Genomic DNA, 22,927 nt, shown 5'->3' with positions numbered 1-22,927 from the left:
GGTTTCTTTGGGATCCATTAACTTGCCAAGCTGATTCATACTGCAGGACCTTCGCCCTTGGTTGGGGAACATCTGGTGTGTGGCTTTCTCTGTAATAACTCAGCTAAGTATTAGGAGACCTCAGGTAAGTTAGGATTTGGCGTGGTTCTGGCTTTACTTGCAGGTAATCAATTAGATATCTCAAAGAAAAGAAGGACAATAAAGGAAAAGAGTCCCAGCAATTAGAAAGTCCTGTACTGGGCAACTTAAGTGTTCTCCTTCCAGAGAGTCCTTCCTCAAACAATTAAAATTAACTCCCAATGACTTTCTATTGCATGCCTTCTTCATAGGAATTATCACAAGGCTACATTTTCCTGCTTCTTGTTTATATCTTAACTATTTGCTTGTCCTTTATAGAATATAAGCCCCATAAGGGCAGGGACCTGATTGTCTTAATCATCTCTGCATCCCCAGTACTCTATAGCACATGACTGATGTACAAAATATATCAATTGAATACAGGAAATTAAGTTGTTCCAGTACTGTCCAACCCAACACTAGAATTTTCCCTGAGTCTTACCAACAATTACCTACAGTTCCAGTAGGAGAAGAATCTGTGAGCCTAATAGTCCAGTGAGCATTCACTGCTAGAATGCACAGCCAGCCCAAAGGAAAAAGAAGCCCCGAGAAAACAGAATTTTTCTGTGAAGGGAGTGTTGACCTGAGTATTTTGCCCTCTGGATAGTGCAGATCTGTTGGGAATCTCCTCACTTCTGATTAAAAATATTTATACTTATCCTAGTGTTTCTTTTCTCATTTGATATTTCTGCTACTTCTCTCTCTCGGTATCTACCTGGGGGCCCACAGCCATGAATTATGTTATGAATCATGATAATACGTTACATTTCCTGGAGCACTTTGCATTTTAGGTAAGTGCTTTTGGGACCATTAATTAGCTTATTTGAAGTGATTTGCACAACAGAAAATATGGGAAATTCTATCAGTAGATAATGCTGTGGTCTATAACTTTGTGTTTGCTAACGTGTGTATGTGTGTGTGTGTGTGTGTGTGAGAGAGAGAGAGAGAGAGAGAGAGAGAGAAAGAGAGGGAGAGAGAGAGACTTGTCCTAATCAGATTGTTTTTGTGTGTGTGTACAGCTTTTGGTTAAGGAATATGAACAATTTTTTTCATCAATAGTTTTCTTCAGGAATGAAAAGAGTGACCAGCCTTGAGCATAAAGGCTTGAGCCTCAGTATGAGTTATAATATAACAGATTTGGGTCCAAACTCTGAGTCTGTCTTCTATTTGCTCTGTAATATTCAGGAAGTTTCTCAAATTTTCTGAGCCTCAGTTTCCTTAGCCTGAGTGTTACATTGTGTAGTAAAGAATGAATGCATGTACTGGTATATGATGGGTGCTACATCAATGAGATGATGATGATGATGATGATGATGATGATGATGACATGCTTATTCTGGATTCTATCAGCAAATTAAGTAGTGTAAGTAATGCCAAACATTGCTTCATGTTTTAAAATTATCTTTACTAATACCTTTTACATGCCTGCACTGGCATATTTCAATTTAATAAATAAAACTTGCAATAACATGATCTGGGACTCTTGAGTTTGGTTGTTCTCATGTGATAATGTCTCAGGGGCTTTTCACTGTTATATGGCAGAGATGACATAATAATCATATATCTTGTTATGAGAGAGTTGTCACAATCTCCTACAAAGACCAGGCTAGAATTACTCCTTAAGCATACCTATGGGTTAAGTATTAAGGGTTGACCAATGTATGAGACCATTAGATAGAATGAATAATATCTAGTATTCAGTAGCACAATAAATAGGGTGACCATAGTTAACAATAAAATATTGCATATTTTTAATTTAAAAAAAAGTTGTGATTGGAGTTTTCTCTATTTAGGAACTCAGTGGAGACAACAAAACATTAAAATGTTCCCTTTCACCGGTGCCTTAGCAGGGCTGTGTGAATGGGGGCCCCAGGAGAGGGCTGGAGAGCACACCCCTGCTGGCCTTGACTGGCCATTTCTTCTAAGGAGGCACGCTTCTCAAATGCAGCCCAGCACAGACTTCTCCAAGGGAGCTGGGTCAGCACTGGTCGGAAACCTGAAGCACCACCTGCGTGTCTGGACTGATAAGAGCCCTTCCAATTGATCCACTGTGACACCTTGTGGCTTACTCCTCACACAGTGAAAACTCACACACTGGTGGAAGTAGTGATGTGCTGAACTGTATGTACCATACGGTATCTTTCCGGCCACAGGGATCAGGTTGATGAGTAGTAATACTATCTGTGTCTTTTTTTTTTTTTAACAGATGCAACTGGGCGTTACACTGTGTTGATTTGCCCCACTGATTTCAGTGTAGCACCTCTTTTATTTTTCCTATTGAATTCTTCAAATTACATACATGGTCCTATATATGTTTTTTTCCTGATCAGGGCACCTATGATTTTTTTAGATTATGTTAATAATAATTTTTATCAACCTATATAAAGTAATATCTTGTGTAGCTCAAACATTAAATTATTTGCAGCCCTTTTTTTTTCTTTTCCTTTTGGTAGGAGGTAGGGTGTCTTAAACTTCTCTTCCCAATGTAGCTTATTTCTTATGACTCATGAGGATTCTGTTTTGATACTGAAAATCTGTGTAGACAAGCAAAAGCTAAACCGATACATAAAACTGACCAATTGGCAGTACACACAAAAAAACAACCTTTTTCAGACTTTACAAGTTTAATCATGATTATCCTGGAGTTGGCTGAAATTTATTGCTTGAAATTGAAATTAAACAGTCAGTACATCTCCTACTCCCAAATTAGATGAATCCTAGAATTTCAGGACTGGAATGGCCATGAGATCACCTAGCCCAAGTTCCTGATTATGGAAGTGCAGAAGCCAAACCCAAGCAGGGCTTCCTTGGACTAAGCAGTGCTGTCAATTCACAAGCCATTGCTATTTTTTTTTTTTTTTTTTGAAGTCTTAGCAGTCTCCTGTCACTATGTAATTACCTGAAGCTGGCCAATCCAAACATCTTACCAACCACTAATCTGCACCTCAACACCACAAAACTGTCATATTCCAAGCCCATTTCTCTGTTTTCAGTTTTCCAATTGTCTTAAAACAGTGTTGATCTTTAGTGTCATGCTATTGATGTTGAAAAACACATCACTAACCTTCATTGCTTTTGAATTTATGTTTTCCTTTTCTAGTTTATTTATAATAAAGTTGCATGTGCTTTAAAATACATGTCTCCTTTTTTGGTTTTAAAAACATAGTACATTATTAATGTAGAGTATTTGTGAAGTACAAAAATGTTCAAAGAGGTAAACAAAAATCGTCTTTAAATTTACTATACAAGGCCGGGCGCGGTGGCTCAAGCCGGTAATCCCAGCACTTTGGGAGGCCGAGGTGGGTGGATCACGAGGTCGAGAGATCGAGACCATCCTGGTCAACATGGTGAAACCCCGTCTCTACTAAAAAAAATACAAAAAATTAGCTGGGCATGGTGGCGCGTGCCTGTAATCCCAGCTACACAGGAGGCTTAGGCAGGAGAATTGCCTGAGCCCAGGAGGCGGAGGTTGCGGTGAGCTGAGATCACGCCATTGCACTCCAGCCTGGGTAATAAGAGCGAAACTCCATCTAAAAAAAAAAAAAAAATTACTATACAACAAAATTGCTGTGAACACGTCAGTATATAAATTTAATGCACACATACATATACATAAATCTTTACTTGCTTACAAGCATATTGAGCATCTTTTTGAATCCAGCTCTTTTAAGTAAAATTATGAGTATTTTACCGTGTCCTTAAATCTTCTTAAAATATAATTTTGAGTTGCCTGAATTATTCATACATCTGTTTTTGTTTTAAAAATTAACAGCATATAGGGTTAGGGTTAGGGTTTTAAAAATTATTCAGCTCCATTGTACCATGATTTAAGATCAGGTTTTTTTGTTGTTGTTGCTGTTGTTGTTGTTGTTTGAGACAGGGTCTTGCTCTGTTGCCAAGGCTGGAGTGCAGTGGCTCCATCACAGCTCACTGTAGACTTCACCTCCTGGCCTCAAATGATCCTTGAGCCTCAGCCTCCAGAGTATCTGGGACTATAGGCATATGCCACTGCACCAGGATAGTTTTTTAAAAACATTTTGTAGAGATAGAATTTCTCTTTGTTACCTAGGCTGTCTCAAACTCCTGGCTCAGAGTGATCCTCCTGCCTTGGCCTCCCAAAGTGCTGGGATTGCAAGTTTAGGCCAGAGTTAAGTATTCTTAACAATCAGTTTTATCCCCCAGTGAGGCAGAGGATTACTGATATGAAGGAGTTTACTGTGATGACCATTAGTAGTTTGTACTACAGGCCTCATTGTCTCCCTTTTAAGGCAAATCCTTAGTCTCACCCCCACCATCCCCAATTTGAGGGCAGATCCTTTTTTATTTCTGCTTTTCTTTCTCTTGTATTATTTCTGAGTCAAAAGGCAGTGAGTACGTAACCTTTCACAAGGTCAATAAATCAAAATATTTTCACGCAATTCAAACTGGGAAGAGGAAGCTTGAACTAACGTTAAGAGTTAGTGTTGATCTCGAACCAGTGGGTTGGGATATATCAAGTTAATTTATGACACGTCTGAAGGACATGTCTTTGATTCAAAAAGAAAAGGGATACCTCAAAAAGTGGGTTAGGTCATGACTTGCATGTAATATTATCCTATTTTCCTTACTGGATCAAAGAGATCTTTGGGATTGGGCACTATCTTACTCATATTTGTATCAGTCATAATAATTGAAATTATCTGTGGCCAATATCAATCTTCCTTTAAAAGGCACATTTCACTGAGGCAGCCATTTTGTAACTAGTTTCTGAGTTACCGCTTTCTTTTTTTAAATTTTTTGACAGGGTCTTTCTCCCCAGGCTGGAGTGCAGTGCTATGATCATGGCTCACTGCAGCCTCGACCTCCAAGACTCAAATTTCTCACACCTCTGAGCTTCCCACGTAGCTGGGACTACAGGCACGCACCACCACATTTGGCTAATTTAAGCACTTTTAAAAAATTTTTTGGTAGAGGTGGGATCTCCCTTTGTTGCCCAGGCTGGTCTCAAATTCCTGAGCTTGAGTGATCCTCCCACCTCAGATTACTGTTTTTTTTGTTGTTGTTTTTTTTTTTTTTTTTTTTTTTTTGAGACGGAGTTTCGCTCTTGTTACCCAGGCTGGAGTGCAATGGCACGATCTCGGCTCACCACAACCTCCGCCTCCTGGATTCAGGCAATTCTCCTGCCTCAGCCTCCTGAGTACCTGGGATTACAGGCACGTGCCACCATGCCCAGCTAATTTTTGTATTTTTAGTAGAGACGGGGTTTCACCATGTTGACAAGGATGGTCTTGATCTCTCGACCTTGTGATCCACCCGCCTCAGCCTCCCAAAGTGCTGGGATTACAGGCTTGAGCCACCGTGCCTGGCTCAGATCACTGTTTTTAAGTGGATAATATTTTTATAAATAAGCCTCATACACGTAGGCTTCTAGTACAACAGCATTTTGCAATAAGATTATGTACTCTCCCATAGCATTGGCATTAAGTGCTTAGCTTCTGGAGTCAAGCAGTTTTTTTTTTTTTTTTCTTTACTTAGTGGCTGTGTGACCTTGGATAAGTTAATTTACTCATCTGTGCCTGGGCTGTCCCTGTGGGTAATGTGGGGGATAACAGAATCTGTGTGTTTGGGTTGTCATAAGATAGAGTGAGTTAATTCTTGTAAAGTGCTTAGCATCGTGCCTGTACCCTGTAAGAGTTAACAACTATAATTATGGTTTATTTGTTTAATGGATAGTGAACATCTGCTATATGTGACATTGCTAGTCTGGAGACGAAGAGGGCAGTATCCTTGTCTTAAAAGAGCTTACTGAGGACGCAGTAAGGGTTTACAGGGAAGGAAGGTCTTGGAAGATAAATGGGAATTTGCCAATGAGAGAAGGGTGGTGGGAAGGGTGCTCAAGGTACAAAGAACAGCAAATGTAGGTAAATTGATATTATATTTTAGGAAGAGTGAAGATTTTGATACAGCTGAGGCTTAAGGTCTGGAGTGTATGTATTACTGTGTGTGACTGTGTGTAGGCCTGGAGAAGAGGTGGGGCCCTAATTGTGGATGTATTTATATACCAAGTCAGGGTTCCTTAATGTTTAGAGACTATACTTTGGACTATAGCATGAATACTTAACTTCTCCGTGCCTTTGTTTTCTCATCTGCAAAGTGAGACAACAGCAGTCCCCACCTCATAGAGTTGTTTTAGAGAATTTAATGAGATAAGGCATGAAAGCCCTTTGACCAACACCTGGTATGTGGTAAGGATTCAGTCAGTATTAGCTTCTACTATTGGGCCAAGGGAGCTAATAAAGTGTTTTTGTTTTGTTTTGTTCTGTGTTGGCTGGGGAGGGAAGCAATCTGCTATGCCTTTGAGCACGGACATTCTGATCCCGTTGTGGAGAGTGGACTGGTGGTCTGTCTTGGAGCACATCTGTCTGCTTGAGAGAAAGAAATCAGTGGATGGCGAGATGCACAAAGGAAAAATTACACACACTTACTGGCTGAGCTATTTTTAGCTTAGTGTGTCTGAAGCAAAGGATGGATTTTCATGGTTTTTTTTTTTTTTTTAAGATGCAAAATTCCCGTAAGCCAAGGTGATGTAACTTGCCTTGTGACATTTTATTCACCCATCCTTGAGGTCCGCAATGTGGGCCATGAAACTTTTATCAGCCTGGGGCCTCCAGTCTTGAGTACTCTTCCTGCCTTGACACATTTGGGGCCTGTGGGGGGAACCAGAAGTGATGTGCTGGTCATCAGCCTGGCATGAGGACCCGCAGTGACGTGGCAGGGAGAGGCTGCATGGAGAAGAGAAAAGGCAAGAAGGGTTGAAACCCGACCCCACCTGGGACGTGGGACAGGAGTCTCTGACACTCAGTGTCCACACTGGTAGAATGGGAAAAATAGTCTGTCAACATCAGAGGAACATCCCGAGCCCTGCATGGGTGGGTGGGTATCTGGTGTGGCTCTTCCTTCTGCTGCGTGGGACTTCATGCCCCATTGCAGGCCCATACACCTTGTGCATTGAATGCATGTTTTTCCTGAATCCTACTCATACCCACTTCCCTCTGTAAACCTAAGCCTCAGAGAAATATTTTCCTTTCCTGAGTCTGTTTCCTCTTCTGACTTCCTTGGATTTGATGAGCTATGAACACCAAGGTTCTCGCTTTAGCCGCAGTCTATGATCCCGATTAGGTGGACTGCTGCTTTCTGTTTTTAATCTGTCACATCCAACACAAACTCAAGGTAAATAACGTGTTTTTACTCTCTGTTGAGCCTCCTTCAGCTCTTTTTCTCCCACCTCCTTTGGTGAGGAATCTTGCTGAGTCACGGTGTCTTGTCTTTCCGCACAAACTGGCTGGAGCTGGAGGACCACATTTTGCTTCAAAATGCTCTGGGCACCATTGTCTTAAAACCTGCACATAAAGGAAGCCTCCATGGTTGTTTTTGTCTGTCCTCACAAAATAAGCTCAAAATGCAAATGCAGAATCTACTAAAATTACGGAGTTCAGTGGGTGCCCTGCATCGCCAGTTTTTTTTTTAGAAAGGTTAAAATTCATCTGAACTAAGACTAGAAAATAAGCTTCAGGTGTTAGGTTATTCTGAAAAGACTGTTAATGCCTGTTGGCTAAGTGCATTAAACTGGATGGAAATGATCACTTGCGTGTACTATTTTAAAAACTGCTTGCTGGGATGGTGATTTAAACCTATTTTTTTTCTGGACTCAAAACTTCACATTTGTCTGTTGAAAAAAATACTGTATTTGAAACAAATAAACATTAAAATATAGTTTATTATATTCCCAAGTGTTTGCGTGAAAGGAAAATACGTCAAGACATATTGCGTTAGAAACTGAAATCTCAGCCTTAATTCACTCCATTGTATTTCCAAGGAGCTCAACCCTATATAAAATTACTTGGTCTCTGGAGACCTCCTTGAAGGGATACCAGATACCCTTAGGATAACTAGAGAATGGGGGAGGTGGGGAGAAAATGGACGGGGAATGGTTTCCAGTCCGAATTCTACATATCCTGTGACTTTTTTTATGGGGGCAGGGGAAAAGGAGCGAAGAAAGAACTCTGCTGTTAGTTTTATTACAGCTTTGATTTTAAAACCATTTAAGAAGTAGCATTCGTAGTGGCACCCTGTGATGTTTAGGATCGAAATGCATTGGCTCATTCATTCCTCAGTACCTTATTGAGTTTTTTTTATTATGTACGCAGTGAGGGAGGACCATCTATAAACCCTGCCCTCAGGATGCTCACAGCCTAGTGGAGAAGACAGCTAGCTGAAACTGCAGTTGTAACTGAGGATGCCAAGAGTGAGCTGTTGAGAGGAGCAAGGACAGGGCTTTTCCCAGTCAGGATGGCGGTACTGACTGAGACATGTACACACGTGCACACACGTGCACACTCACACCCTAAATTGCTTGTGTTATGTGCTGCATTTTGACCCACATATTCCTGTGTTTAATCAAAGGCACTGTTAACATTTTAACGATGCTACATCTCTGATGATTTTAGGAGGAATTAGTCTGCGTAAACATCTCAAAACAGGGAGGTGAAGCTGGGAAACATAAATGCCCCAGTGGTGGCTGCAACTGTGTCAGTTAATCTGTTGCAATCTAAACCTTAGGTGAGGGTGAAAGAAGAAAAAAAGCAGCTTTTTAAGCCCACTGAAGACCTACAATGTGGCAAAAGTAATTGTTTTTTTTCTGGCCATGAGAAATTGTCTGAGTATAGGATGGAAATTTTCATCCTTATCAGGAAGTTAATCATAATCATTTTACGTGGAACTTGCAGGTGGTTATTTAGTGAATCTTAAGAAAAACCAAAATGCCCAAACTCCCCTCCCCCAATTATAGCTAGACAGTATCAAGAGAACTTTATGAAGAAAGCAAATCATTCAAAGCCTTGCATTGTTAGAAATCCATAAAGCTAGGCCGGGTGTGGGGGCTCAAGCCTATAATCCCAGCACTTAGGGAGGCCAAGGTGGTTGGATCATCTAAGGTCAGGAGTTTGAGACCAGCCTGGCCAACATGGTGAAACCCCAACTCTATTAAAAATACAAAAACTAGCTGGACATGGTGGCTCATGCCTGTAATCCCAGCTACTTGGGAGGCTGAGGCAGGAGAATCGCTGGAACCCGGGAGGCGGAGGTAGCTGTGCGCCAAGATCATGCCACTGCACTCCAGCCTGGAAGACAGAGTGAGACTCCATCTCAAAAAAACAAACAAATCCATAAAGCTGAAAGCAGAGGACTGGATGAAAAAAGAAAGAGAATCTCAAAAATCCAGGAGCAGGAGCCATGCTAATTAAGGTGATTATCAATTGAGTACTTACGAATTGCTAGTCTCACAGCTAAGTGCTTGACATCATAGTCTCAATTAAGTCACACACTGTTGTGGTACACAGTGGTATTCATTCCATTTTTCAGATAAGACAACTGAGGCCTAGAGAGGCTTAGCAATTAGCCCAGGGTTTCAGAGGTAGCAAGAGGCACACCTGGCTTAAACTTAGGTATTTCCAAGTTTAGAGCTGTACTTCGCTTGTCAACTCTGCTGCCTCTCCAGACAGAGCCCACTTTACAGATGAAGATATTGAGGCCCAGGTAGGTTAGACTTGGTCTTGAGTCTTACTGTAGGGCATATTCAAAGCCTCCTCATTGGCTGATGACTTCGTCTTTGGTTTCTCAGTGATCCCCACATTCAACGATGGGACCAGCATCTGTACACTGATAATCCGCTGTGAGGGTCACACCACTGTGAGGGTCATACCGCCAAGGACTTATTAAGGTTGGGGACCTTGCCTGGCTCACCTTTGTATCGGCAGCAGAGGACACAGGGCCAAGGGCAGAAATAATAATCTAAATAGTTCTTGAAGGAATGAAGGACATGAAAGCAATAGCAGGCTCCGCAGTTTGTACACAGTGGGAGAGGTAGCTAACTGTAAGCACCACAGACAAGTGTGGTTCCTGTGTTTTCAGGCACAAAAGCCTGTGGGACATGCCTATGCAAACTAGAAAAACATGCTCATTCGGGGTGAGCCTCTGGCCCTATTTGTGCAAATGAAAATCTTCCTGGTCTTCCTGGAAGACGTTAGCCCCACAGGGCTTAGCAAAGTACTCTGGATTTCAGTTGCTCCTTCTCCCCTTGGTCAGCTGCCTTTCTGCAGTGTGGAAACTGCCCAACAGTAAACAGAGGCCTGTTTTGATTTAATTTAGTCACCCAGAACCTGAATTCTAATTGATCTTCTCTAAATCTCGATTAAACCCGTGAAGAATTTTCAAGATTATGCTACATTCTCTTCTGTCATTAAGATACAGTGCTTAAAGAAGGATGTTTAGGCCATGTGTCATGGAGGAGGTTGGGACTGGTGTGATAAGGGGTTGTAGGATTTGGATTTGTTGGGGAAGAAGAAGGGCATCTGGTTTGTGGGAATAAAGGTCTGAGATGCCATCAAGCAAACAGCCTGGTGTAGGAATAGGATGTGGTTGGTTGACCTCTGCACAGCAAAGTCTCTGCAGGTGTGAAGAGAGTTGGAGACCAAGAGGAGACATCATCTCTGTGTTCCTAGCTTGGGTACCACGTCCATAGAATGCAGTGTGAATGAGGCTTCATGGATGTGTTTCTAAGGTAGACACCCTGCTTCTCTACGCTCTCTGCATTAGTTACAGTTCTCTAGAAAAGCAGATATAGGTTATATATCCAGGAAGAGATTCATTATAAGCTATAGACTCATATTGTTATAGAGGCTGAGAAGTCCCATGATCTGCTGTTTGCAAGCTGGAGCCCCAGGAAAGCTGGTGGTGTAATTTAAAGGCCTGAGGGCCAGAGAGTTGATGGTATAAATTCCAGTTCAAGTCCGAAGCTCTGAAAACTAGAAGCACTGAAAGTAGGAGAAGATCCACATTTCAGCTTAAACAGCCAGGCAGAGTTAAGCCAACCTTCCTCTATCATTTTGTTCTATTCGGGCCTTCTATAGATTGGATGGTGCCCACTCCCATTGGGGAGGGCTGTGTGCTTTACCCAGGTCACCAATTCTAACTCTAATCTCAGAGAAAACACCTTCACAGACATACCCAGAGATAATGCTTAACCGGGTATCTGGGCATCCCTTGGCTCAGTCAAGTTGACACATAAAATTAACCATCACATTCTCTCCTGCCAAAATGCTGCCTTCTCAGATATAATAGAGGCTGGTGTCAAAGGCCTTTGAATGTTTGAGGACTTTGGATCTGACTGTATTACAGTAGGGAATATTATATGTTCTTGAGCAGGTCCATTAACATCTTTCTAATTCCCTCATTTGGTACATTTATATTGAGCAGGACCAGGTGTTTAGCATACAATACCAAATAAAAACAGACATTGGCATTTCTTGCAGGAAATTTACAATCAAATAAGGGAGCTTTACAGCAATTAAAAACTCATACTAACTAAAGTATAGTTGTAATGGATAAAATGTGCACTATTTAACACCATGTGATAGGGCACTGGAGGAATCAAGCATGTTTTTGTGAAAGCATAAAATAAATAAGGAAAGCTGACCTAGATTGGTGGGAAGAGTGGTCAGGGAAGGCTTCTTTGAGGAAGTGAATTTTTAGCTGAGACTTAAAGAACAAATGAGATTCAGCTAGAAAAATAGGACATGCAATGCCAAGATGGCATTTTAAAAGAATAACAGTAAGGACAAAGGCCCTGTAGCAGAAGAGAGCTGATTGTCTATAGTTGAGAGAACAAAAAGGAGATACATAATGCAATCTGAAGCTGATGATACAGGTTGGAGTCAGATCATGTTTGACCCCAGATAGGATATTAAGGATTTGGGCTTTTTAGGTTTTTGTTTTAATTCTAAAAGCAATGGAAAATGTGCTGCTTTCGGCAGTGGTTTGAGAGATGGTACATCATTAGAATGGCATTTTGAAAACAACACTCAGGCTGCTGAGTAGAGAATGGCTTCAAAAGATTTAAAAGCAGATGCAGAACGACATATTAGAGAAAGATAGTATAGTTTTCTGGTAAAAGATAACAGTGAATTGTATGGAGGATGGATTGGCCATGGAAGGTGTTGAGTATACTTGGTCTCCAGCCAAACTCTAAAGTTACTGGAATAAGAGAGTAGGAACCCTTCTCAGGCTTTATCTCTGTCCATTCTTGTCAACAGTATGTACCTGTGTCTCCAAGCCCTAAATAAGTGTAAAGTTTAGTGATATTCACTCTACCCACTTCCACCCCAGAATCCTTTGGAAATGGATGTAACAGCACATCCCCAATGCCCATCAATTCTCCGTGTCCAACTGCCCCACGGCCTCCTCCGCCTCCCCTGAGCTGTGAATTTCCCAAGCCCCTTCCACTACCTGCTTTTCAGTGGCTTTAACTTTTACAATATCTTCATTACACCCCAGTTTGTTCAACATCATTTTTATTTTTTTAAATCAAAGATTGATCTAATTCATTCTCTTTGCCATTTTTGAGTCTCATTATTTCTCTGTCTCTTCCTGGTTATTAGCAACTCTGTTTTCTTTCAAGTGCCTCTTGTCTTTGAGAAGCTCTCGTGATTCTTTTAGGGCCATTTGCCAATTGGTTGCTCTGTTTTCCTTTTCCCTATAAGCTTAAAGTATGACATTATAGTTTTCTTTTATCCCCTTTCCTCTTCTTCAGGTACAACTGCAGACCCTTCATTCTTCCAAAGTTGCTAAGCAGTGTCTGACACAATGTAGAGGCTCAACAAATTGTTAGACTTGTTCTTTCTATTGTTTGTGCAGGCTTTGATGACATCACTGAAAATGTTTCTTGTACACACCTTCTTTTCTACCTATGTATGTATATGTATGCCTACTCGAATTCAGGCTTCCCTGGGAATATTCATAAAATAATTGATTTCTCTGTGGATCTATAACAGTGACATGAATTTTTTTCACCTATGCCTGTGAGAACACCTTCAAAAGTATTGGGTGCTCATCAAAATCACACATCAGTTCAATAAACTCTTACGGATGCATTGACTTTCCCAGTTAGTTGCTAGATAACTTTAGATGATTTACATCATGGGTCTCAGTTTCTGTATCTGCTAAACAGCAATAATCAGAGAATTTTTAAAAATGTAAGGACATCGAGCAAGCATGAAGGACACCTAGAAAGTGTGTGTTTATTCCACAAAGTGGGAACTATGCTAAATTCCAAACACACAAAGACAACTAGGACAACTTAGAATGAGAAGGACAAGAGAATGATTTGTTGCAATGATCCCCTTGAAGCTCCAGTTGAAAGTCAGAGGATTGCCCTGGATTGGAAGTAGTCTCCAAAGTGACATCATGTTCTCTTTCAAACCACCTCTGGCCTGTCTCTCTCACCAGCTTCATATTAAAGGTAACAGATTTGAAAATATTTGGAATAAATAAAAGCTCTAGTCAGGTGTGGTGGCACGTGCCTGCAATCTCAGCCACTGGAGAGGCTGAGACTCGAGGATTGTTTCAACGCAGGAGTTCGAGGTTGTAGTGAGCTATGATGGCACCACTGCACTCCAGCCTGGGTGACAGAGTGAGACCTTTTCTCTAAGTAAAAAAAAAAAAAAAAAAAAAAAAAAAAGCACTATACAAATTCCACATTGGGAAATTTTCACTGAATCAATGGTTAAAGGCTTATACAATGGATGGAGTATTTGGTTAGTGAGGAGAGATTTTTGAGGATCAATGGCAATACTTATTTCTAGAAATAGCCTATTGTTTGCTGATTACTGCTGGTAGGGATCAGTTTAATGCTTTTTCCCCTAATGTACCTAGAGATTTGTGATAGAATTAGCTATGCAAATTGAATCCTTAAAAAAACTCTCCACAAACCTGTATGTTATATTTATAAACTTTACATTGTACTAAAGTCAGCAAATGTCACAGAATTAAAATCAGTAAATGCAAAAGTGAAGGTTTCCATAGCAACAGTAACTAACCCATATTGCACATAAAATGAAATGTACATTAGGATTTACATTTAATCACCTATTAGTGGAGAAAAGTCCTATATAGAACAGGTGCAATATGAATACATTAGGGTGACCCTAGCAACTCTTTATCTTTTAAACTCCAGGCTCTACCTGCTGTAACTCTTTTATATCTACCAAGTTTTGACTCCTTTAGGAAAAGTGAGATAGGAAAATTACAGGCAGCATTAGAGCAGAGGTGTGCACCCCTAGATTTAAATGCAGTGGAATATTACCATTGCATAAATTATCAATCAACTCAGTAGGTGTTTCAGAGAATGGAATAGACCCAGAATACTAAATGTTTATGAAATTGTTGCACGTAGGGTACTTAAGAAGAATTTCTGTTTAGCATAGTCAGTTTATCCAAACCTTTAGTGCTTCTGAAACATGCTAATTAATGCAAGATGATTTTGTGACTTTGAGTTGGTTGTGGAAAGGCCCAATAGGAGGGTGGCAGGATTGGAGCCAGTCATGGTCATGGCCCCATCCAACCCCTCTGTACATATGGCCTCCCTTGTTGAATTTCAGTTTCTTCCTATAAGACATTCCTTGCCTACTACCCAGGGGTCTAATAATCGAATAGGAATGGAAGGAGGAGGATACAGGATATTTTGTGGAAGCCAAAGCTCTCTATATGGACAATGGTATTGCTATTGTGGGTGCGACTTTCATAAGGCAAATATCATCCCCAACAATTAGCCTGTGCCTTTGCCTGGTGGTCCCGGGAGAGGGCCTGTCCTTGGCTGTCTACTTTCATAGGGAATATCTCCTCGCTCTGCAGCAGCCCTTCTGGTGGAGGGCTCTGAGTCATCGCTGAGAATACCACCATGCCTCCCCCAGCTCAGTCTACATCAGATAACTCTAGATAGAAACTCTTCTATTGGTCAAAACTTTCTTTTATAAAATTGGAAGAAATTTTGCTAGTGACTAAACAGATGATTCACTCTAAAATACACGTGATTTTTAAAAATAATTTTAAGTAAAATCGATCATAAGTTTGCCTTTTTTTCCCTCTCTCTATAAGCTTTAATGTTCCTTGGTATTCCTTGGCTTTGCTCTAAACTCTTTGTTTCAGTTGGTCCGGAGTAGCCTGCAGGATCTGCTTTTTATCCAGTAACATGGTAATCTTTAAAAATTCATTTTTCAATTGATAAATTAATTTTGTGTAGCTTAAGTCATTAAATGATGTTATCTGATTACCACCCAGATCATATTTTGCTGGCCAGCCCAGAAACCCTGCCCTGATTATAACCCCTTTCCTTGCACAGTCTTAATTGACTTTTTTGGTATTAATTCTCTTATGTTTCCCCAGACACTTTCAGCTGCTATTTATTCTCAGATTGACCAGGCTTACTGTCCAGTGAATACCTCTTGGCTGTTTTTGATTCCCTTATTTTCTGGTCTATCAGATGTTCTCTAGCTTCCTGCCTACCTAGACCCTGATAACATGCATGTCTATGAATGTAGTGGTTTGTTCCACTGGCTTATATTTTGGGATGTTGTGTTTCCTTTTCTTTTCAAATAGAATTATTGTTTTACTGAAAAAATTTAAAGAGCTTTTTTAAAAAACATAATTAGACCAATTTTTGTCAAGTGCCACTCTTGTGCATACATAAACAAGGCTATAAATGAAATACATTGGTTTACTACTAAGACACCCAGGATCTACTGGTTTAGAATTGTTCTTCAACTCATGTTTGACCATGATTTTCCATGTTGTATAACCTTTGTGTTGCCAGGGATGTTGGCGAGGTGGCATTCTTCAAAATAACACTTTTTTTTTGTTGTTGGAGATGAAATCTCCCTCTGTTGCCCAGGCTGAAGTGCAGTGGTGTGACCTCAGCTCACTGAACCTCCGCCTCCCAGGATCAAGCGATTCTCCTGCCTCAGTCTCCCAAGTAGCTGGAACTACAGGCCCGTGCCACCATGCTAGCTAATTCTTTTGTATTTTAGTAGAGATGGGGTATCACCATGTTGGCCAGAATGGTCTCGATCTCCTCACCTCATGATCCGCCCACCTCAGTCTCCCAAAGTGCTGTAATTACAGGCATGAGCCAACATGCCCAGCTCAAAATACCACTTTTAAAAAACAGACATGATGCAGGTCTCTGAGCAGGATTTGCATTAGGTAGAGCTTGCCTAATTTTGAATTCAATTTTTAGGAATGTAGCCGATCTTGTTGCACACTCTCCCTGACTCTTACCTTTAACCCTTTGTTTGAGAGAATAAAGTAATCTATCTCTGTCTCCTCTTTTCTTCCGAGCCATTCACACCAATTCTGCAAATTATGAGGCTTCTGCTTTGAATATTTGCACATACACAATGACAATGATGGCTTGACAGAGAGGGTACATCATAGTCTGATGGTAAAACATGCATTGAGACATCAGATTGATACTGGAAAAAATGTGCACCTTAGAATTAATGAAATTATAGATAAATATAGACATTTGGGATTTTTCTAGACTTCTTGTCCTGTAACCCTGTTTCTCACCTTAAAATATATCCTATTTGTTTATTAAATATAATATAAAACTGAATCTTAAGAGCTGTGTATTTTCCAGTCTACATATTACTGTGATGGTCTTATCATCTAATTTTATTATAAATGTTTTCCACGAGTTTTTGTTTGTTTGTTTGTTTGTTTGTTTTGGGTTTGTGTAACGGAGTTGGAGATATTTTTAAATGATGCTTATCAAAATAGTCAAAAAGCAGAAGTAACCCTACATGTCTGTTAAGTGATGACTGGATAAACAAAATGTGATATATCTGTACAATGGGAGATACAAAAAGGATGAAATTCTGATCCATTGCTACAGAGTGGAAGAGCCTCAAAAGCATTTATGCTAAATAGAAGAAGCCTTTTACAGAATACCATATATTGTAAATTACATGGATGGAAACAATAATTCCTGCAATTGACATGAGAGATCACTTTGGGATCATGAAAAACAGCTGAAACTGGTTATGGTGATGATGGTTAGAACTTGGTAAATTTACTAAAAATTAAAACACATGAATTTTATGATTTACAAATTATACCTCAATAGGATCATGAAAAAAACTTTGCCACTACTGTTTTCTCAAATATTAAAATTTAAGACTAAACAAATGCAAAATAATATAAAATATAAAAATAATACTAAGAAATGCCAAAATATACTTTCTTTTAGAAAACTTCTTAGGAATTGGAAAAATTTGGTTTTTCTTTGTTGAATATATTTAAGGATTACAGAACTTTTTTTTGTCGTAAGATCAACTGGTGAATAGAGACCATTAACACTGCCAAGGTTAACCCCAGGCTGAATGCCATTTTCACTTTACCAGGTTCTAGCTCAACCCTGTCCTGTGCGCCAGCACTTTCAGTGATAGGCAGCCCACCCCGTTTTGAGGCAATCCATCTTATTGACTTGGGGTTCCAGTGAAAAGAAAGGTAGAAAATTAAACTGGAATTTGTCTCTTAGTCACTATCCTTCAGCAGCCCTTTTCTGAACTTGTACAAAATAAGTTCATTCTCTCTTCTGTAAGAGAGCCCTCCACTATCCAAATATGAGGAGCTTATTATCCCAAGGATCCAGGTCTTCTTGTTGCTTAATATTGCACCCTGGGTTAAATATTCCCAGGGTGCTCATCTGTTTCTCAAATGCAGAGGAAATGTCCAATACACCGTTCTCCTTCAGGGTATTTGTACCACTTGGCCTTTTTGAACCCCCATTAGATGGCGAGCCTCTTCCTTATCTGATTGCTCTCCCCTGTCACTGGACTATCAAGGGGACTCATAGAATTGGCCTTAGAAGCAGGTCACCTATCCCACAATGATCTGTCCAGCCTTGCCTTGATTATAGTGGATCTTTTGCTTTTCTTGCTTTGTTTTCAGAAATCAAGGAAATGTATTTTTTTAATCTTGTCGTCTTTTGCTAAAACATAGAAAGTTAATTAATAATCATGGTTGTGAAATCTTTTCTCTGCTTTTGTTTCCTCACACAGAATTCTAAACCATTTGCAAATATTATTTTTTGATTGTAACAGTATGAAAGGGATCTAGAGTCCTGTCCACACTGACTTATAAAAAAGATGCCGTAAATTTACCTGAGAATCTGAGAAGGTCTATTGCATTCATACATTAAAAACTTTTTTTTACGTGTTTGCTTTATGACAGTCACCCGTTCTCAGCACAAGGGAGAAAAGGGGAAGTGATAACAATGAAGAATCTTTCAGCAAGTACAGAACTTAGAACTCAGTTGAAGGAAGCATACAATAAGCAAGTAAACAAATAGATACATGCCATCCCACTAAGTAGTATTCAAAAAGCTTTATCCAATTCAGAAGAGCAGTAACTGACGTCCTTGATGAATGACTGAAGTTCCAATTTTCATTTTTGGTGAAGAAAAATAAAGATAAAAACTAAAAATAAACATTAAAGAATAAAAATAATATGAAGAAAAACAGAGTCAGAGGATAGAGAGATACGATGGACACTACTTTAGATAATGTAGTTGGGGACTTCCCTGAGTAGAGAGCGATCCATGCAAAGTACAGAAGTGAGAGCCCTGTAGGTAAATGTTAACAATTGGGTCTTAAAGCATGTATATACATATATACATGTATATACATAGATAAGTTTATTATAAGTTTTACTAATAGATATATAGTTTACAGATTATGGATAATAAAATACATAATATTCTTTATTATAAATTCTTTATAGCCAATTAATTCTCCCAAAGTGCTTTCATTGATTTTTGCTGAACTATTCTAGTCATAGCCCAACTGTAATTTTCACTGATGAGTAAGAGTAATTTTGACATGGGCTAGGCACGGTGGCTCATACATGTAATCCCAGCACTTTAAGAGGTCAAGGTGGGCAGAGCACTTCCAGTCAAGAATTCAAGACTAGTCTGGCCAACATGGTGAAACCTGGTATCTACTAAAAAAACCACAAAACTTAGCTGGGTGTGGTGGTGGGTGCCAGTAATCCCAGCTACTCAGGAGGCTGAGGCAGGGGAAATTGCCTGAACCTGGAAGGCAGAGGTTGCACTGAGCCAAAATCGTGCCACTGCACTCTAGCCTGGGTGACAGTCAGATCTGTCTCAATTAAAAAAAAAAAAAAAAAGAGTAGTTCTGACATAAATTCTGCCTGATATTTTCTTTTACATTAATGAATAAGAAGAAAATGAAACAACAGAGATGAGTATTTGAACTTCATTCATTCATCAATGACATGAATCACTGCTCTTCTTATTGGACAATACTTCTTGAATACTAGAATAATATTTTCTCAAATTTTCTTTCACTTGTCATGTTACAGCTTCAGGCATGCAAACTTTTATGCTTAATTCATATTATTAACATTTTTGCATCACTTTCTTAAGTCTACATAGTCAACAAAATAAAAACTCAAGCCCTGCATCGTAGCATTTGCCAATTTCTGATGTAAATACTCCCACTATGGCTCATTTGAAGCTACATATATTCAGAGTGTGGGGTTGAAAAGAGACACACACCATTATACAGTATTTTCATCTTGCAATACGCATAAATAACCCCAACGGCACTAATAATAGTAACACGTAGCAAAATAAATAGGAATTTTGGACTATTACCTTTGCTTTCAATATAATTTGTTTAATTGTAAGTTAGAGGCTGTCTCACAAAATTTCTGAAAATTTAGCTCTCTCAATTTCTGAAAATTTAGAGAGCTCCAACACACTGCCGAGTGCAACATATGGGTCTCGCTTATTTGCCAGAGGAAGCAGTGTGTGCAGATCTAAATCAGAGATAGGCTTGTTGAGTTTAAAGAATGCAAGGAAGTGAGTGTTGTGGGTATGGAGTGCACACGAGGAGGGAGGGAGGCTGCAGAGATTGTCAGGCCAGATCAGAGAGGGCTTTCATATCTGGTAAAGGGGATGTTAAGGGGAGTGGGGGTGATCATAGATCCCCATACACTCCAGGTGAGGCAATACATACCCCTTCAGCAGGACTGCAGAGCCCCTGATTAGCTCTGTGACCTTGAAGAGCCACTTCCCCTCCTGGCCACCACGTTTCTTATCTGTAAGATACGGAAGTCGGACTAATGTGACATTTAAACTTCCTTCCAATTCTAACCATCTCTGAATCTGGATAAGACTTCACTCCTTTTTGTGTAAGGAATGCGGCAAGTTCTGCTGCCTACTGAATCAGTCCATGCGGCAGGCTCCCGGGCTTTCTCACTGTTCCCTTATATTGATACGGTTGTGGCTAGTCTTCCAAACACTGAAACCCCGGCATCTTCTGCATCTCCTTCTTTCAGTTCTGAATGTGGTGGATTGCTTCTGCAGCTGCCTTGTACAAAACACAATGGCTGCTTCTTCCAGTAAAGCATTTGGGGTTGCTGCTAACTGGCATCCCATCACGGCCACCCACTCACATAGGCTCATGTCACCATCACTCTGAAAGAACAAGTCCCCAAAGACTGAAAAGCATGGCTAAGAAAATACTGCAAGTAGGAAAACAGACTCAAGGAACGTCCTGAGTGTTGTTCTTGGATCACCACATTGACTTTCTAGATTACTTCCAAATTTGCAACCTAAAACAGCAGGATGTTCCTCAAATACTGAAGATAGAAGGCAACCAAAAATATCACTGGGTAAAGTGAACGTCTACATATTGGTATGACCAGCTACAGACTAAAAAAATGAAGCACGTGAACTGCTTTTGTGATGTAAGAAGCTCCTAACTCAGTAATAATCATAATTTTAGAAACACGCATGATGCAGTGGTTAAGATTTCAGGCCCTGGTACTCAATTCTCTGTGCCTGAATTTCAGGTCAACCATGGCTCAGCCAAGTTATCTAACTGAAGATGAGTCATTTGCCTCATTTTAAAATGCAAGTTGATAGTAACAGTAACTGCCTTTTATTGGTGTTATTGGAATCAGATGAATTTATACTGTTACATAGTGTTCATATAACATGGGTGTTTTAGAAGCACCTTCACACCCATGATTTAATGTTTTCTTCAAAATAACCCTCATTTCTGAAGAAAGTTGTCTGATATAATCCCTTCCATTTCTGAGGGGTCAGCATAACACCTTTCCCAAGAATGCTCCTCTAGAACTGGCTTGCCTGAGCTTGACTTTTAATTCAAAACATTTTACTCCTGTGTGTCTTTTGGCAGTTACTTAAACTCTCTAGACCCCAGCTTCCTCACCTGATGAAAAGGGATAATAAAAATAATAATAAGGCTGAGCACAGTGGCTCATGCCTGTAATACCAGCACCTTAGAAGGCCGAGGCCGGTGGTCACCTGAGGTCGGAAGTTTGAGACCAGCCTGACCACCATGGAGAAACTCCATCTCTACTAAAAATACAAAAAAATTAGCCAGGCATGGTGGTGCATGCCTGTAATTCTAGCTACTTGGGAGGCTGAGGCAGGAGAATTGCTTGAAACTGGGAGGTGGACGTTGTGGTAAGCCGAGATAGTGCCATTGCATTTCAGCCTGAGCAACAAGAGCGAAACTTCGTCTCAAAATAGTAATAACAATAATGACTCCCACCTCATAGCATGGTTGAGAATTAAATGAAGGAAACTTTATGAAGCACTGAGGCACTTAGCATGGTGCCTGAGAAGTGGCAGTGCCATTTGTCATCAACATCATCCTCATCAGCATCATCACCAATAATGTCACCATCTTCATCCTTACCATCATTAACATCGTCCCCATCATCTGCATCACCATCACCAGCAAGGTTCTCCTCTTCATTATCATCTTCATCAACATCATCCTCATCACCACCAATATCACTGTCAACAGCATGAGCATCATTATCACCCACCATGATGATAATGATCATGATACTACCAACACCATGACCACCATGATGATGATCATCATAATATGAGAAGAAACAGGGCCTCAAAAATATTAAATGACTGGGCTAATGAAAGGTACTGAGATGAAGGTCTTTGACAATTGGTGTTCTATGTGAACAAGAAGTGCTTCTGTGTTAAACTCTGCATAGTTACTATTACTTCAGTCTTCATCCTTTGAAAGGACAAATGTGGGAAAAAGAAGAGCGACAAATCCATTCACATAATTTGCAACTTCTTTCGTCTGTCTGAGTGAACATTGGTTTTGCTTTGCCTTAAGATTCTGCTACTAGACGTTGATTCCAGTTCTGAGTCACTGTCTGCAGAGGCGGAAGGGGTTTGGTGGGGGTGGTGACACTGACCTCTTTGATATTAAGAATTTATACAGAGAATAGTATTTGCTATGCCTTTTAATCAGCAAAATACACCCCATTCGGCAGATGTTAATTTGCATTCTGACATCTGCAAACGGCACCCCTGGAATGCAAGAATGTGAAGTTGAAACAATTAAAAGTTTTGAGTAACAATATCTTTGTCCTATCAGGAGTCCCCAACTGTAGAGGCCTGGTCCCTATTCTTGCCTGAGATGTTAAAGCACAGAAATGATGAGTAAGTCTCTGATCATTACTCAGGCCCAATTGACCCCAAAGTAAAATAAAATTAGTAATACCTACTCTCTTGAAGATAAAACTAGAACATATAATCTATTAAGATCCACTTAAATCATTAAGATAAATGAGTCTAATGTGATTAAAAGAAAAGTGTGGAAACTGCATATGTAACTAGTGCAGGGCTTTATAATGACAATCTTTCTGGGCCTTGCTAATTTGAGAGGTCTGGACTTTATCAGAGATAGCAAATGGATTTCATTTTATGTGACAGCTCTAACAGATGCTAGTGGATTGTTTTGAAGTGGTCAGGTTAGGTTAGGGATAGAAGGCGGTCATCGATTGCTGATATCTTTTATGTGCGTAGGAGGACATTCATATCCACTTGGATATGAATGTCTGATATTTTTCA

The 22,927-nt window shown here is 40.0% G+C and overlaps 1 protein-coding gene across 11 annotated transcripts in view; it reads left to right on the top strand.

Moving 5' to 3' along the window:
* LDB2 (LIM domain binding 2) overlaps window positions 1-22,927 on the top strand; it is a 400,444-nt gene that overhangs the window by 8,510 nt on the left and 369,007 nt on the right. The window lies entirely within an intron of this gene.

The sequence above is a fragment of the Saimiri boliviensis genome, chromosome 3 (assembly GCF_048565385.1).
Source record: "Saimiri boliviensis isolate mSaiBol1 chromosome 3, mSaiBol1.pri, whole genome shotgun sequence".
Classification (NCBI taxonomy): Eukaryota; Metazoa; Chordata; class Mammalia; order Primates; family Cebidae; genus Saimiri; species Saimiri boliviensis.
Note: the sequence above shows the minus strand (reverse complement) of the source record. Positions and strands in the feature narration are given on the sequence as shown.